Source organism: Rattus rattus, chromosome 6 (assembly GCF_011064425.1).
Source record: "Rattus rattus isolate New Zealand chromosome 6, Rrattus_CSIRO_v1, whole genome shotgun sequence".
Taxonomy (NCBI): Eukaryota; Metazoa; Chordata; class Mammalia; order Rodentia; family Muridae; genus Rattus; species Rattus rattus.
In genome coordinates this window covers 158512806-158532667 of record NC_046159.1, presented here as the reverse complement: position 1 = coordinate 158532667, position 19862 = coordinate 158512806, and positions in this window count along the sequence as shown.

The window sequence follows — 19862 nt, the reverse complement described above, 5'->3', positions numbered from 1 at the left end:
GAATGTTCTATAAATATCCATTTGGGTCATAACTTCTGTTAGTCTCTCTATGTCTCTGTTTAGTTTCTCTTTCCATGATCTGTCCATTGATTAGAGTGGGCTGTTGAAATCTACCATTATCATGTGAGATGCAATGTGTGGTTTGAGTTTTAATAAGGTTTCTTTTATGAATGTAAGTGCCCTTGTTATTTGGAGCACTGATATTTAGGATCAAGAGTTCATCTTGGTGGATTTTTCTTTTTATGAATATGAAGTGTCCTTCCTTATCTTTTTCAATGACTTTTGATTGAAAATCCATTTTTTTTTGATATTAGAATGTCAACTCCAGCTTGTTTCTTCAGGCCATTTTCTTGGAAAGTTGTTTTCTAGTCATTTACTCTGAGGTAGTGTCTGTCTTTGTCTCTGAGGTGTGATTCCTGCATGCAGCAAAATACTGGGTCCTCTTTACATATCCAGTCTGTTAGACTATGTCTTTATTCTGGGTAATTGTATCCATTGATGTTGAGAGATATTAAAGAATAGTGATTGTTGCTTCCTGTTATTTTCATTGATAGAGGTGGAATTATGTTTGTCTCTCTTTTGGTTTCATTGCAAGGAAATTACAGTATATGGTGTAGTTTCTCTCCTTGTTTTGGAGTTTTCCATCTATTATCCTTTCTAGGCCTGGATTTGTAGAAAGATATTGTGTACATTTGGTTTTGTCATGGAATATCTTGGTTTCTCCATCTGTGCTAATTGAGGGTTTTTCTGGATACAGTAACTTGGGCTGCCATTTGTGTTCTCTTAGGGTCTGTATGACATTGTACAGGATTTTCTAGCTTTCATGGTCCCTGGTGAGAAGTCAGGTGTAATTCTTATAGGTCTGCCTTTATATGTCATTTGACCTTTTTCCCTTAGTGCTTTTAATATTCTTTCTTTCTTTTGTGCATTTGGTGTTTTAACTATTATGTGACAGGAGGAATTTCTCTTCTGTTCCAATCTATTTGTAGTTCTGAAGGCTTCTTTTATGTTTATGGGTATCTCTTTCTTTTGGTTAGGGAAGTTTTCTTCTATAATTTTGTTGAATATATGTACTGGCCCATTACATTGGGAGTCTTCACTTTCTTCTATAACTGTTATCCTTAGGTTTGATCTTCTCATTGTGTCCTGGATTTCCTGGATGTTTTGGGCTAGGAGCTTTTTGTGTTTTACATTATTTTTTACAGTTGTATCGATGTTTTCTATGGTATCTTCTACCCTTGAGATTCTCTCTTCTATCTCTTGTATTCTGTTGGTGATGCTTGTATCTATGGCTCCTTGTTTCTTCCTTAGGCTTTCTATATCCAGGTTTGTCTCCCTTTGTGCTTTCTTTATTGTTTCTATTTCCATTTTCAATTCCTTCACCTCTTTGGTTGTGTTTTCCTGTAATTCTTTCAGTAATTTCTATGTTTCCTTTCTAAGGGCTTCCTCTTGTTTACTTGTACTTTTCTGCATTTCTCTAAGGGAGTTCTTTATGTCTTTCTTAAAGTCCTCCAACATTATCAAAAAATGTGATTTCAAATCTAAATCTTGCTTTTTTGGTGTGTTTAGATATCCAGTATTTTCTTTGGTGGGAGTACTGGGCTCTGATGATGCCAAGTAATTTTGGTTTCTGTTGCTTAGGTTCCTGTGCTTGCCTCTAGCCATTGGTTTGTCTCTGGTGTTTGCTTGTCTTGCTGTTTCTGAAAGTGACTTGACACATACATCTTATTAAGGGTGAAAAAGGGACTGTGTAGTTTTGGGAAAGGGCATGGATATATCCAGGAAGGGAATAGATTATGAACTGTACACTTAGGCTACTGAGATGCCTCATATGCATGGGGAAGAATTCTGTGTTATATACAGTGTGACTGACTACTTGCAATGATTTGGTTGGGGGTTTCCTGGTTGCATGCTTCAAACCAGGCACTTACTCCTGCTGTTTTAAGGATGAGATTCTAAGCTCAATATTGCAAATATCTGGGGTTTGGAAATGCTCAACCTCACCTGTTCCATGCTAATTTCATCTGGTGGCTGTGCCCTACATACACCTAGACATATGGCGTATGATGCTCTTACAGTTAACCCAGGTTCAATTTCTAGTACATATATGATGACCCAAAAATTTCTGTATCTCCAGTTTCGGGATTTCTGACACTGTTTTCTGATCATTAAGAACAATATGCATGCATGTGGCATACATACTTTCATAGTCATTGTTCTATTGCTGTGAAGGCACACCATGACCAGGGAAACTCCTATAAAATAAATCATTTGATTGGGGCTTCCTTACAGCTTCAGAGGTTTTGTCCATTATCATAGTGAGAAGAATGGTGGCACATAGGTAGGCATTGTAAAAATTATGAATTCTACAGTGGGATCCACAGGCACCAAGAAAGAAAGACTTCGAGGTTAGCATGAACATTTTGAAACCTCAAAGCCCACTCCCAATGAAAAATTTCTTTAAAAAGGCCATACCTCCTAATCGTACAAAATAATGCTACTTTCTGGGGCCCAAATACTCAAAAGAGTCTCTAAAGGCCATTCTTACTCAAAGCACCACACATGAAAATTTGTAGGCAAAACACATAAGCACATAAAATATAAATAAAGAATTTATGGCAAAAATATGTAAAAATGAATCAAAAACAGGAATTATGGTAAATAAACCATGCATTAAATAAATATAATAAAAAACTGCAAGTCTGCTTTATGTATAAACTATTTGTAAAGATAGCTCAGGCTTAAGCCATTGTTGTGCTCACAACAATTATGGCTCTCAAAAGTTCCTTTATACCAAGGCCTATCTATACTGATCAGTTTAGTCTACCATTTTCTCTGACTTAATCTTGGCTGAGCAATTTTAATAAACAAATATACACTCTCTATTCTTACAACTAAAGCTGATGGCATCTTATTTTTGGAATTATGCATTAAGTACATTATGAGATAATTAATTTTCTTAGAGATATGAAATATTGCCTTTCTGAAATGTCAGCATCAGACTCTACATTAAGGCATCAGGACTAACTGACTTCCATCATCCTATTTCACTTTTGATTTGAAAGCACTTAACATGTCTAGGAGTAGAGACAACCCCCCATTTGTGGCATCTACAAAGCAATTTTTAGTTGTGAAATTATAATATTTACATTTTTAAGCTCTATGGATGACATGATCACTGTCATTGGAACACAGAATGCCACACTTATTACAAAGAACTCTTGGTCCATATTATAGGAGTTGTACTATCAAGAAGAAAGCAATGTAAGTTTAAGCAAAACTGCAGGAATTTGCTTCTTTTATGACTCTATGTCAATTTCAGAGTTTCCATGTGTGAAAGTCTCTCCATCGAGGAACATGGTCAAAGGACAGTTCTCACCATATCACCTTTTTTTTTTTTTAACTTGAGTATTTCTTATATACATTTCAGTGTTATTCCCTTTCCCGGTTTCGGGCAAACATCCCCTCCGCCCTCCCCTTCTTTATGGGTGTTCCCCTCCCCATCCTCCCCTTGCCGCCCTCTCCCCAACAATCTAGTTCACTGGGGGTTCAGTCTTAGCAGGACCCAGGGCTTCCCCTTCCACTGGTGCTCTTACTAGGATATTCATTGCTACCTATGAGGTCAGAGTCCACTGAGGCATGATCTCTGCTGCCACTTGGTGCAAAAACTTATTCTGAGGTTGCAGGGATCTGATGGCTGTGAAACTGATGGCTTCTCTCTCAATTCAGACCACTTTGAAATGATGATTGGCAAGAGAATAGGAATAGTTCATTGGAAGGACTTAAAACAAAAGAAAAATAAAATAAAATAACCAGGAAAAGCAGAAAACAAAATTATGACCTAATAATCATCTTTCATGTAACTTTAGGTGGACAACTGTGAAACAGTTTCATGCCAAAAAATATCTTCAACTGCCTTTCCACCCACCTTACCACTTGGTAAGAAAATTAAGTGAAATGTTCTTTGTCACTTTGTCCATCATAAAATAATATATGGGTTATTATAGCCTCCCACCCAAGCAGAGAGGTTGTTTTATCATTTATTATTATCATCAGTCATGCCATTTAATGTAGTGAGTTCCATCTCCCTAGGTTCCATTTGTGTTATAGCTTCTGGGGTTCAGAGCTAAATAAGATCATTAAGGCCTCTTTCCTCACAACAACAAATATAGCACCTTATGACTCTATTAAAATCCAGCATCAGGAAAGAAAGGAAAGAAGCTTCCAAATTATTTTCTCCTTATTTTTCTCCCCATACCCTCTCCCATCCAATTCCCTCCCATCACCTGACTCATACGACTATTTTGTCCCCACTCCCACCACCTTCTGAGTATTCCTCTTCCTTTTCCTCTTCTTCTTCCTCTTCTTCCTTTTCTTCTTCTTCCTCCTCCTCCTCCTCTTCCTCCTCTTCTTCCTCTTCTTCTTCCTCATCTTCCTCCTCCTCTTCCTCTTCTTCTTCCACTTCCTCTCCTCCTCCTCTTTTTCTTCATCTCTGTTTATCTTTCTGTGTGTGAGAGATAAAGAGAGAGAATTCATAATTCATATGCCCACTTGTGCATGTGGAGGTCAGAGGTAGGGTGTATTTCTTTATCATTCTCTGAGGTTTCTTTTTCTGTATTTGACAAAGGATGATTAACTCACAAAATTTCCAAAGCTCATACTTTTGCTACATTATATGGCCAATGAGATCCAGGGATCTTCTTTTGTCACTCTTTCAGCTTCAGTGTTACAGATGTACACAACCATGAGTAAATTTGAAGTAGATGTTACAGAAGCAAACCCAAGTCAGCATTTATTTTGGCAAGTATTTTTCATACTAAACCATTTTCCCCATTTAGTGTTTTTTTTTCTCTTTCTTTTTGTTTGTTTGGTTGATTAGTTGGTTTTGTTTTACTGGAAGTACTAGGAACTGCATCTAGGTCTAAGTAGATATAGGTTCACTGTAGACAAAGTGTCCAATTGCAACTCAGTGCATGCTTTTCTTCGAATTCAAATACACTAGGCCAATTGAGTCTAGCATATTTGTTCTTTTGATGCTGCCATGGCAATACCACTTAGCGGATTGAAGCATTTCTTCTATGTAACAACCTCTCTATAACCTACAGACAGTAGAATATTTGATAGCACAGTATTGCATTCGTACAAGTATTGATACTTTATAAAGGAAAAACTTTTATGCATATTTTATTTCCTAAAAGCAAAAACAAACAAAAATACTAGCAACCTGACTAAGAATTAAAAGAGGAAAGAAGCATATATATGAAAGAAGCAAATGCACAAATCTAGTACATAACTCATGATACTCCATGAAAACTGCATAAAACACTCAAGAATTTCCCTAAGTTGATATTGAAGTCATAGTTTATAGAATCTTGCATGTCCCATGACTATATAAATTAAAACATCTTGTGGGCCTATGCTAAAACTTGATTACACATAGAACACACACAAACACACACACACACATATGTATATAGATATATATGTATATAGATATGTATATATATAGATATATATTTATATATATATAGAGGGGGGGCCGCATTTCCTGTGCAGATACATACTCAGATAAACAAACAGATATATTAATTTGGGAAAAGAAAAATATTAATATGAAAAGAAAATCTGTTCATATTAAAGATATGTGGCAGTAAACTCTTATGAATTCTATGAATTCACCATCCTTAAAAGCAAGTCCGCTAAGAGTTGCTAGTAAAATTTCCATCTGCAACTTTGTTTGTAGCTTTGGCTTTTAGACTGGCTAAAGTGAGAGCTTAGTATGTTGTCAGAATACTATGATTCTGTGCTCATAGAAGCTGGTATTTTTGGCTATATTAGTTTCACTTATGTAATTTTATTACCTTCTTAATTCAAAATTTTCAAAGATTCATTTTCTTTGCTTTATGTGTAACTATATGGCACTAAGTAAGTTTATGTGCACAACATTTGTGCAAGAGGAGTCTACAAACATGAAAGAAGGGCATCAAATCCTCAGAAATTGGACTTGGCAGTTGGTTGTGCTGGAAAATGAACCCAAGTCCTCTAATGGCCCCCCGCCAAGTAATCACTTTCAAGTACTGAGATTTTTCTTCAGCTCCTTGATCCAAATTTCTAAATATAAACATTTTATTTTAATATGCTTGTAATGTACTTACTAGCCCGTGGAGGAGAGAAAAGGGTGATGAGTCCAGTGGTTCTGGAGTAACAGGCCATTGTGATTCAGAAAACTTGCATGATGGGAACTGAACTCAGGTCGTCTGCAAGGGCAGTTAGCACTGATAACCCCTGAGCCATCTTTCATCTTCTGTCATACGTTTTTTTTAAGATCCAATATGCAGATTCTATCTTTTAAAATTTTAAAGTGACTATAATTGTTCATAATGAAGAATGAAGCTTAATCCTGAATTTTTAGTGTTCTTTGTATTATTTGTTCTTTGTATTACTAGGAATGCCTTCATTCTTTTTCGTTGGTAAGTTTTTACCTCTAACTGCTGGTATGTATGTGTGTGTGTGTGTGTGTGTGTGTGTGTGTGTGTGTGTGTGTGTGTATGTGTGTATGTTTTCATTCTGAGATTTACAGCCTGAATTGCACTTGTATCATGAAGTCAATTGTGCTAAAGTCTGGGGCTCTGTTGTATTGCTAGACAGTCACTGATGGCAGGCAGGTTAGCTTTTCCTCTAGGAATCCCTGGGCCTAGACAATATATATATATATATATATATATATATATATATGATGCATTTATAACATAATATAAATATAATACATTTTAATAATCAGAAATGGATTTCAGCTTCCTTATTAGAAACAGATTGAATGAACTGTTCATTCATTTAAAAGCACTGGTTTGAGACACTGCCCGGACTTGAAGGGACCGATCAACAGTTCACTGCACCCAAATCCCATAGGAGGGAGAGCTAAAACTTCAGAGGGGCAGACACGCCTGGGAAGCCAGAAGAGACTACACTTTGCCCACATTTCTGACTCCAGAGGAAAACACCTAACGCCATCTGGGACGCCGGTGCACAGGGACTCCAGGAAAAGGCAGCACAGGCCCTCCTGGTTGCCACCCTCATGGAGAGCTCAAAAGCAGATCCCCCATGAGCAACTTGAGCCACGGGACCACAGGTAAGACCAACTTTTCTGCTCTAAGTGACCTGCCTGGTAGACTCAGGACACACAGAGGCAAAATTCCTCTGGGTCCAGACACTTCCGATTTTTAGCTGTAGCATGAACCTCACTGATCCTGGCTCACAGCTCCCTGCTCCCAAACCCCTTGGGAGAGAGAGCTCACCGCCAGACAGGTGGACACTCCTGAGACTGCAGAGTGGGAGAGACCACCAATACTGACCACCACTGCCCACATCACTGGCCCAAGAGGAAACTGTATAGGGACTCTGGGAACCTGAATACAGGGGCACTGGAGTAGCAGGTCACCCACGGTCTAGACACTGCCCGGACCTGAAGGGCCAATCAACACCACTCTGCACCCAAATCCCATGAGAGGGAGAACTAAACCTTCAGAGGGTCAGACACGCCTGAGAGGCCAGAAGAGACTACACTCTGCCCACATATCTGACTCCAGAGGAAAACACCTAACGCCATCTGGGACACAGGTGCATGGGGGCTCCCAGAAAAGGCTGTGCAGGCCCTCCTGGCTGCCGCCCTCATGGAGACCTCAAAAGCAGCCCCACACGAGCAATTTGAGCCATGGGACCACAGGTAAGATGAACTTTTATACTCCAAGCAAACTGCCTGGTGGGCTCAGGACACAATCCCACAGGAACAGCAGAAGACCAGTAGGCAGGAAGACTACACGCCCGAAAGCAGAACACGCTGTTGCCACAACTGGCTGAAAGAAAACAGGAAAACAGGTCTACAGCACTCCTGACACACAGGCCTATAGGAAGGTCTAGCCACAGTCAGAAATAGCAGAACAAGGTAACACCAGAGACAACCTCATGGCAAGAGGCAAGCGCAGGAACCCAAGCAACAGAAACCAAGACTCCATGGCACCATCGGAGCCCAATTCTCCCACCAAAGCAAACACTAAATGTCCAAACACACCAGAAAAGCAAGATCTAGATCTAAAATCACACTTGGTCATGATGCTGGAGGACTTCAAGAAAGACATGAAGAAATGCAGAGAAATGCATTAGAGAAATGCAGGAAAACATAAATAAACAAGTAGAAGCCTATAGAGAGGAATCACAAAAATCCCTGAAAGAATTCCAGGAAAACACAATCAAACAGTTGAAGGAATTAAAAATGGAAATAGAAGCAAAAAGAAAGCACAAAGGGAAACAACCCTGGATATAAAAAAACCAAAGGAAGAGACAAGGTAGCACAGATACAAGCATCACCAACAGAGTACAAGAGATAGAAGAGAGAAACTCAGGAGCAGAAGATTCCATAGAAATCACCAAAACAATGGTCAAAGAAAATGGAAAATGGAAAAAGCTACTGATCCAAAACATACAGGAAATCCAGGACTCAATGAGAAGATCAAACCTATGGATAATAGGTATAGAAAAGAGTGAAGACTCACAGCTCAAAGGACCAGTAAATATCTTCAACAAAATCACAGAACAAAACTTGCCTAACCTAAAGTAAAAGATGCCCATTAACATACAAGAAGCCTACAGAACTTCAAATAGATTGGACCAGAAAAGAAACTCCTCCCGTCACATAATAGTCAAAACACCAAGTGCACAAAATAAAGAATGAATATTAAAAGCAGTAAGGGAAAATGGTCAAGTAACATATAAAGGCAGACCTACCAGAATCACACAGGACTTCTCACCAGAGACTATGAAAGCCAGAAGATCCTGGACAGATGTCATACCGACCCTAAGAGAACACAAATACCAGCCCAGGTTACTGTATCCTGCAAAACTCTCAATTAACATAGATGGAGAAACCAAGATATTCCATGACAAAACCAAATTTATTCCAGATGAATTTGGAACTTGTTCCAAATTCTGAAATCATTCCACTATCTGAAGAATTGGATTGGTATTTTCATCGGGATTGCATTGAATCAGTAGATCGATTTTGCTAAAATGGCCATTTTTACTATGTTAATCCTGTCAATCCATGAGCATGGGAGATCTTTCCATCTTCTGAGGTCTTCTTCAATTTCTTTCTTCAGAGGCTTGAAGTTCTTACCATACAGATCTTTTATTTGCTTGGTTGAAGTCACACCGAGGTATTTTATATTATTTGGGACTATTATGAAGGGTGTCATTTCCCTAATTTATTTCTCAGCTTGTTTCTCTTTTGTGTAGAGGAAGGTTACTGATTTACTTGAGTTAATTTTATACCCAGCCAGTTTGCTGAAGATGTTTATCAGGTTTAGTAGTTCTCTGGTGGATCTTTTGGGACCACTTAAATATACTATGCTTAAATTATTCAGGGATAAAATTTGACAATTCATTAGGCACATTTAACAGAAGAATCTTTAGGGTAAGCTACTACGTACGAACATATTTAACTCTGTGCTTTAATAAGGAACATCTTGCTCAAACATACTGGGGCACATGATATACATTCTTAGAATGTTGATGTACTTACTGTGTCTTGATGTTTGGGGTGACAGTGGCCACCTTGTTTTGAAATCTCTCTGAACATCCTGTCAGAGTAGAGGAGATTGAGACTTCCCTCAGACAGTGTGTATCAGGGATTGCATTGCATGATCTTTTCAATTACAGAGCAACTACAATCCTTTGTTGCTCAGTTATACTGAGCTGGAGTTTACTTCCATAGTCATATCCCAGGAAGAAATTCTATTTCAGAATATTACCATCTATTGTTCTGTATGTGAAATATAAGTAAAAGAACAGTGAAGCATTTGATTACCTTTAATGATTAAAAAAATTAAAAAGTCAAATGGGACAGACATGAGGGGTAATGGGATGGGAAGTTGGTAGAGGAGGACCTGGGAAGGGGAATATCATTTGAATTGTAAATGAATTAAATAATTAATAAAAACAAAAATGTCCCACTAAAAATGTCTATTGAGTAGAAATGCTATTGTATCAAAACCAAAATAAATGTAAGTAAATTTTCAAAACATGTTGATATACTAAATATGTAAAATAAATTATCTTTTATAAATACGTGCAGGAAATACTGTCAGGTTAAAATTCTACAAACAAAACAAAATGAAATTCATGTGAGAGAACAATTTCAAAGGAATTTTGTTAGAGAAAGAATTGAAAGTATTATTTATATACTTTATGAATGAATTGGAAGTACACATCATCCAGTGTAACTGGGGGTGGGGGATAATGATAAAATAAACCATCCAGAAGTATATAAATAGAAATGTAATGTGTTGTGTATCAGTTTTCCATAGATTGAACCCCACCCCCACCCCAGGAAGAATAGTGAGGCTCATGAGACTCAGGAAATAAGCTAACTTCCATGTCTAGGCAAACTGCAATGTACAGATTCTCCTGGGTCACTCTAGAACATTATGGAAGCATCATACTGTGGGGAAAGAAACTGACCAGCAGAGCTGCTGACAGAAGACTCTCAGACTTGTGGAGCTTCCTACTTGTCTTTCTGTGAGTCCCAGGGCAGCAGGTTTCCTAAGTTGTCCCATCAACTGAAGGCGGAGGGCTTTTAAGTGAGTTTTCAGTGATACAGCTTCCTTTGTATCATCTTTACATCTGGAAATAATCCCAAGACAGTTATGGGTTAACAAAGTTGGACTTTTCTATAATCATTACTTTAAGCTGTTGTGTGTTTCAAAAGTGTGTGCCATGTTTCCTCAGATAAAGTAATACAAAACACTATAATGTTAAAATAATAAATTATAGACTCATGTAAGAACTGAAGATATATGGGAATCCCAAACCTCGCAAATCCCTGCCCACAGCAGCTCACTGCTCCCAAACGCCTTGGGAGAGAGAGCACACCGCCCGGACAGGTAGGCACTCCTGAGACTGCAGAGCGGAAGAGACCACCAACACTGGCCTCCCCTGCCCACATCCCTGGCCCAAGAGGAAACTGTATACGGTCTCTGGGTTTCCGTAGATAAGGGCACAGGAGCAGCAGGTCCCCTGCGTCTGAGATACCGCCAGAACCTGAAGGGACCGACCAGATAAACAGTTCTCTGCACCCAAATTCCGTGGGAGGGAGAGCTAAACCTTCAGAGAGGCAGACACGCCTGGGAAACCAGAAGAGACTACACTCTGCCCACATTACTGATTCCAGAGGAAAACACCAAACGCCATCTGGAACCCTGGTGCACAGAAGCTCCCAGAAAGGGCGGCGCAGGTCCTCCTGGTTGCTGCCCCCATGGAGAGCTCATAAGCAACACCCCAAGAGCAAACTTGAGCCTTGGAACCACAGGTAAGACCAACCTTCCTGCTCCAAGCGACCTGCCTGGTGAACTTAGGACACAGGCCCATAGGAACAGCTGAAGACCTGTAGATAGGAAAAACTACACGCCCGAAAGTAGAACACTCTGTTCCCATAAGTGACTGGAAGAAAACAGGAAAACAGGTCTACAGCACTCCTGACACACAGGCTTATAGGACAGTCTAGCCACTGTCAGAAATAGCAGAACAAAGTAACACCAGAGATAATCTGATGGCGAGAGGCAAGCGCAGGAACCCAAGCAACAGAAACCAAGACTACATGGCATCATCAGAGCTCAATTCTCCCACCAAAACAAACACAGAATATCCAAACACACCAGAAAAGCAGGATCTAGATTCAAAATCATATTTGATCATGATGCTGGAGGACTTCAAGAAAGATATGAAGAACTCCCTTAGAGAAACGCAGGAAAATAAATAAATAAACAAGTAGAAGCCTACAGAGAGGAATCACAAGAATCACTGAAAGAATTCCAGGAAAACACAATCAAACAGTTGAAGGAATTAAAAATGGAAATAGAAGCAATCAAGAAAGAACACATGAAAACAACCCTGAATATAGAAAACCAAAGGAAGAGACTAGGAGCCGTAGGTACGAGCATCACCAACAGAATACAAAAGATAGAAGAGAGAATCCATAGAAGATTCTATAGAAATCATCAACTCAACTGTCAAAGATAATGTGAAGCAGAAAAAGCTACTGATCCAAAACATACAGGAAATCCAGGACTCAATGAGAAGATCAAACCTAAGGATAATAGGTACAGAAGAGAGTGAAGACTCCCAGCTCAAAGGACCAGTAAATATCTTCAACAAAATCACAGAACAAAACTTGCCTAACCTAAAGAAAGAGATACCCATAAACATACAAGAAGCCTACAGAACTCCAAATAGATTGGACCAGAAAAGAAACTCCTCCCGTCACATAATAGTCAAAACACCAAATGCACAAAATAAAGAAAGAATATTAAAAGCACTAAGGGGAAAAGGTCATGTAACATATAAAGGCAGACCTACCAAAATCACACCAGACTTTTCACCAGAGACTATAAAAGCCAGAAGATCCTGGACAGATGTCATACTGACCCTAAGAGAACACAAATGCCAGCCCAGGTTACTGTATCCTGCAAAACTCTCAATTAACATAGATGGAGAAACAAAGATATTCCAGGACAAAACCAAATTTACAAATATCTTTCTACAAATCCAGTGCTACAAAGGATAATAAATGGTAAAGCCCAACATAAGGAGGCAAGCTACACCCTAGCAAAAGCAAGAAACTAATCGTCTTGGCAACAAAACAAAGAGAAGAAAATCACACAAACATAACCTCACATCCAAATATGAATATAACAGGAAGCAATAATCACTATTCCTTAATATCTCTCAACATCACTGGCCTAAACTCCCCAATAAAAAGACATAGATTAACAAACTGGATACGCAACAAGGACCCTGCATTCTGCTGCCTACAGGAAACACACCTCAGAGACAAAGACAGACACTACCTCAGAGTGAAATGCTGGAAAACAACTTTCCAGGCAAATGGTCAGAAGAAGCAAGCTGGAGTAGCCATTCTAATATCAAATAAAATTGATTTTCAACTAAAAGTTATCAAAAAAGATAAGGAAGGAAACTTCATATTCATCAAAGGAAAAATCCCCCAAGATGAACTCTCAATCCTAAATATCTATGCCCCAAATACAAGGGCACCTACATACTTAAAAGAAACCTTGCTAAAGCTCAAAACACACATTGCACCTCACACAATAATAGTAGGAGCTTTCAACACCCCACTGTCATCAATGGACAGATCATGGAAACAGAAATTAAACAGAGACGTAGATAGACTAAGAGAAGTCAGGAACCAAGTGGACTTAACAGATATTTATAGAACATTCTATCCTAAAGCAAAAGGATATACATTCTTCACAGCTCTTCATGGTACTTTCTCCAAAATTGACCATATAATTGGTCAAAAAACGGGCCTCAGCAGGTACAGAAAGATAGAAATAATCCCATGCATGCTATCAGACCACCACGGCCTAAAGCTGGTCTTCAATAACAATAAGGGAAAAAGACCCACAGGTACATGGAAGTTGAACAATGCTCTACTCAACGATAACTTGGTCAAGGAAGAAATAAAGAAAGAAATTAAAGACTTCTTAGAATTTAATGAAAATGAAGGTACAACATACCCAAACTTATGGGACACAATGAAAGCTGTGCTAAAAGGAAAACTCATAGCTCTGAGTGCCTGCAGAAAGAAACAGGAGAGAGCATATGTCACCAGCTTGACAGCACACCTAAAAGCTCTAGAACAAAAAGAAGCAAATACACCCAGGAGGAGTAGAAGACAGGAAATAATCAAACTCAGAGCTGAAATCAGCCAAGTAGAAACAAAAAGGATCATAGAAAGAATCAACAGAACCAAAAGTTGGTTCTTTGAGAAAATCAACAAGATAGATAAACCCTTAGCCACACTAATGAGAGGACACAAAGAGTGTGTCCAAATTAACAAAATCAGAAAAGAAAAGGGAGACATAACTACAGAATCAGAGGAAATTCAAAAAATCATCAGATCTTACTATAAAAGCCTATATTCAACAAAACTTGAAAATCTGCAGGAAATGGACAACTTCCTAGACAGATACCAGGTACCAAAGTTAAATCAGGAACAGATGAACCAGTAAAACAAGCCCATAACTCCTAAGGAAATGGAAGCAGTCATTAAAGGTCTCCCAACCAAAAAGAGCCCAGGTCCAGACGGGTTTAGTTCAGAATTCTATCAGACCTTCATAGAAGACCTCATACCAATACTATCCAAATTATTCCACAAAATTGAAACAGATGGAGCACTACTGAATTCCTTCTATGAAGCCACAATTACTATTATATCTAAACCACACAAAGACCCAACAAAGAAAGAGAACTTCAGACCAATTTCCCTAATGAACATCAATGCAAAAATACTCAATAAAATTCTGGCAAACCGAATCCAAGAGCACATCAAAACAATCATCCACCATGATCAAGTAGGCTTCACCCCAGGCATGCAGGGATGGTTTAATATACGGAAAACCATCAATGTGATCCATTATATAAAAAAAGAACAAAAACCACATGATCATTTCATTAGATGCCGAGAAAGCATTTGACAAAATTCAACACCCCTTCATGATAAAAGTCCTGGAAAGAATAGGAATTCAAGGCCCATACCTAAACATAGTAAAAGCCATACACAGCAAACCAGTTGCTAACATTAAACTAAATGGAGAGAAACTTGAAGCAATCCCACTACAATCAGGGACTAGACAAGGCTGCCCACTCTCTCCCTACTTATTCAATATAGTTCTTGAAGTTCTAGCCAGAGCAATCAGACAACAAAAGGAGATCAAGGGGATACAGATCGGAAAAGAAGAAGTCAAAATATCACTATTTGCACATGATATGATAGTATTTTTAAGCGATCCCAAAAGTTCCACCAGCGAACTACTAAAGCTGATAAACAACTTCAGTAAAGTGGCTAAATATAAAATTAACTCAAGTAAATCAGTAGCCTTCCTCTACACAAAAGAGAAACAAGCCGAGAAAGAAATTAGGGAAACGACACCCTTCATAATAGACTCAAATAATATAAAGTACCTCAGTGTGACTTTAACCAAGCAAATAAAAGATCTGTACAATAAGAACTTCAAGACTCTGAAGAAAGGGGTTGGGGATTTAGCTCAGTGGTAGAGCGCTTGCCTAGGAAGCGCAAGGCCCTGGGTTCGGTCCCCAGCTCCAAAAAAAAAGAACCAAAAAAAAAAAAAAAGACTCTGAAGAAAGAAATTGAAGAAGACCTCAGAAGATGGAAAGATCTCCCATACTCATGGATTGGCAGGATTAACATAGTAAAAATGGCCATTTTACCAAAAGCAATCTACAGATTCAATGCAATCCCCATCAAAATACCAATCCAATTCTTCAAAGAGTTAAACAGAACAATTTGCAAATTCATCTGGAATAACAAAAAACCCAGGATAGCTAAAACTATCCTTAACAATAAAAGGACTTCAGGGGGAATCACTATCCCAGAACTCAAGCAGTATTACAGAGTAATAGTGATAAAAACTGCATGGTATTGGTACAGAGACAGACAGATAGACAAATGGAACAGAATTGAAGACCCAGAAATGTACCCACACAGCTATGGGCACTTGATTTTTGTCAAAGGTGCCAAAACCATCCAATGGAAAAAAGATAGCATTTTCAGCAAATGATGCTGGATCAACTGGAGGTCAACATGTAGAAGAATGCAGATCTATCCATGCTTTACCTGTACAAAGTGGATCAAGGACCTCCACATCAAACCAGATACACTCAAACTAATAGAAGAAAAAGTGGGGAATCATCTCGAACACATGGGCACTGGAAAAAATTTCCTGAACAAAACACCAATGGCTTATGCTCTAAGATCAAGAATCGACAAATGACATCTCATAAAACTGCAAACCTTCTGTAAGGCAAAGGACACTGTGGTTAGGACAAAATGGCAACCAATAGATTGTGAAAAGATCTTTACCAATCCTACAAAAGATAGAGGGCTTATATCCAAAATATACAAAGAACTCAAGAAGTTAGACCGCAGGGAGACAAATAACCCTATTAAAAAATGGGGTTCAGAGCTAAACAAAGAATTCACAGCTGAGGAATGCCGAATGGCTGAGAAACACCTAAAGAAATGTTCAACATCTTTAGTCATATGGGAAATGCAAATCAGATGCTGGCGAGGATGTGGAGAAAGAGGAACACCCCTCCATTGTTGGTGGGATTGCAGACTGGTACAACCATTCTGGAAATCAGTCTGGAGGTTCCTCAGAAAATTGGACATTGAGCTACCTGAGGATCCAACTATACCTCTCTTGGGCATATACCCAAAAGATGCCCCAACATATAACAAAGACATGTGTTCCATTATGTTCATAGCAGCCTTATTTATAATAGCCTGAAGCTGGAAAGAACCCAGATGCCCTTCAAGAGAGGAATGGATACAGAAAATGTGGTACATCTACACAATGGAACATTACTCAGCTATCAAAAACAATGCCTTACGAAAATCATAGACAAATGGTTGGAACTGGAAAATATCATCCTGAGTGAGGTAACCCAATCACAGAAAAACACACATGGTATGCACTCATTGATAAGTGGTTATTAGCCCAAATGTTTGAATTACCCTAGATGCATAGAACACATGAAACTCAAGACAGATGATCAAAATGTGAATGCTTCACTCCTCCTTTAAAAGGGGAACAAGAATACCCTTGGCAGGGAATAGAGAGGCAAAGATTAAAACAGACACAGAAGGAACACCCATTCAGAGCCTGCCCCACATGTGGTCCATCCATATACAGCCACCCAGTTAAACAAGATGGATGAAGCAAAGAAGTGCAGGCCGACAGGAGCCAAATGTCGATCTCTCCTGAGAGACACAGCCAGAATACAGCAAATACAGAGGCAAATGCCAGCAGCAAACCACTGAACTGAGAATAGGGCCCCCGTTGAAGGAATCAGAGAAAGAACTGGAAGAGCTTGAAGGGGCTGGAGACCCCTTATGAACAACAATGCCAAGCAACCAGAGCTTCCAGGGACTAAGCCACTACCTAAAGACTATACATGGACTGACCCTGGACTCTGGCCTCATAGGTAGCAATGAATATCCTACTAAGATCACCAGTGGAAGGGGAAGCCCTTGGTCCTGCTAAGACTGAACCCCCAGTGAATGTGATTGTTGGGGGGAGGGCAGCAATGGGGAGAGGATGGGGAGGGGAACATCCATAAAGAAGGGGAGGGGGAGGGATTAGGGGGATGTTTGCCTGGAAACCGGGAAAGGGAATAACATTCGAAATGTAAATAAGAAATACTCAAGTTAATTAAAAAAAAAAGAAATGCGAATACATAAAATATCCGATAAAAAGAATATAATTGGAGAAATAAAATGTATAGTAATAAATGTCCTAGATTATATATTTAAAAAAAGAAATGTAAATAAAAAATACTCAAGTTAATAAAAAAAAAAAAAAGAACTGAAGATATGATTGATATTGAGAAGAAAATGCACCCTACAGGATAATTTTATATAAGGGATTTCATTTAACTATAATATTGAATTCTTCTAATGACAAGTTACACATACATCCTATAAGCCATTAGGAAGACATTAAAAGAAAATGGAGATTTCAGAACTAAAAGTGATTTATCATAGCATTCTGATACATGTTCATTCAGGGATAGGCAATAAGTAATAAAGTCATAATGGTCACTGTTTTTCATAAAGGTATTTATTCCTGATGCAGAAAATGAATCAACAGAAACAAGTACAAGAGTATCTGACATCCTCATTTGGCTTCTAGGTATACAAACGCACACACACACACACACACACACACACACACACACACACACACAGGGGAGGGGGAGGGAGGGAGGGGGGGGGAGGAAAGGAGGGAGAGAGAGAGAGAGAGAGAGAGAGAGAGAGAGAGAGAGAGAGAGAGACATCAATACAAGAACAGGATGGTGAAGATAAAAATCTATTCCTAATAATAGTTCTTCCCCATGTCATAAATATCTAAATGATCTTAGGTATTATTTGTACCTAGGATAGTTAAGATAAATATTTATTCCTAATAATAGTTCTTCCCTCATGTTATAAGTATCCAAGTAATCCTAGGTATTATTTGTACTATGGATGTTACTTTTTATTGCAACTCAATCTTGAATTGCACCAAAATGGAATTGATATTGTTTTGTCTATTGTGAATATCAATGCTTAGTTAGGAACCTGAATCTCATGATCAGTATTTTTTCCTCTATCTATTTGAAATATTATGTGATCAGTCCGGCTTTTCTAAACTAATGACTCACTGAGGAGCAGAAGAACTTCCCATGCTTCTTTTATTTTTTAATCCTAAAAGAAACATATTAAATGGAAGATTAAGCAAAGATTACTAAATTACTCATTCCTTCTCTTTCTCATATATGTCTTCCATTCTTTCTCAAATATATACCTGTAGTCTTTTTGCAATCACTTGCCTTTTGTGTGAAAAAAATACATTTGAAATTGGATGTGTTTTTTGGATGCCTTGGTATGTGGTAGTTTACTGAACTGTGCTTTGTTTCCATTGAAAAACAAAAACAGTAACATTTTAATTTGTTTGAGTGTTGTGGGCATTGAAAAAATTTTAATTAGATTCTACTAATATAATCATTAGTTGGCAATATGAACTGATATACAGAGGTGACAGAAAAGACAGTTTAAAAAGCATTATTTTAACTTAATTCCAATTATTGCATAAATATATATATATTATTGCAAATATAGCTAACTACATAAATCCTATTAAATCATACACAACTACATGTATTTAACATATATTTTATAATGCTTATATGTATATTAAAGAAAAATTTCCTTTTTTATTAGTGTGATTTATATGTAAAATGGATTTAGATTAGTCATAATATATACATATACCATAAATAAGATATTAACATGTATATATACTTACACAAATATGTATAATTATGCATATAACTTTATATATAGCACATATATAATACATTATATGTAATAATATACATAATTGTGAATGCAGGTGTGCATTGTGGTTCTTTTGTTTCTACCTCAAACAAACACAAACAACAACAACAATGTCATTTTGGTACATATGAAAATCAAGTACCTAGAGTTTGCAAAATCTAAAAATAAATAGTCATAAATGATGAATTCATTTTTTCCTTTTGTTTTTACAAGTAGGTCTTGAATTTATTTTTTTTCCCTCACAGATTAAGGGCACTGAGTTTTGAGTGTTAGGTAGCAAAAGACAACAATCTTCTCACAAGCACATAAGTTTTTTTTCTTTACCAAAGTGACATTGTTGTTGCTGTTTGTGTTTTGTTGTTGCTGTTGTTGTTGTTGTTTTTGTTGTTGTTGCTGCTAATATACTTGTTTGTTGTAAAGGTAGAAGACCTAACAGAACCCCAAGAAAGGAGTGAGAGCAAAAGAAAGGGAACCAGTAAGAAGAAGGAAGTAATGAAGGCCATTCAGTTGTCAACTGGACTGTATCTGAATTAACTGAAACACAAATGGTTGGTAACACCTGTGTAGGATTTTTCTTTATTAAATCATTTGTAGTGGGAAGACAACTTTTATTCCGGGTCTTTGGAACTCCTGATTCCCTTGCCTCCACACTCTCTGTACGGATATTACAAAAAAAGAACCACGGTATTCAGCTGTATTCTCTTCTATTTTTAGTATTCATTTCAGCAGTATATAACTCTTTTAAACAAACACAGATTTTTTTTAATTTAGTTGTAGATGAGGTTTTCAGAGAATAAGCAACCAGTGCCAAACCTAAATTTTACTTCATTGAAAGTAATGAACATTCACGGAATGCATAACAATCAAAATGGTAATGAGGATACATTAGTGT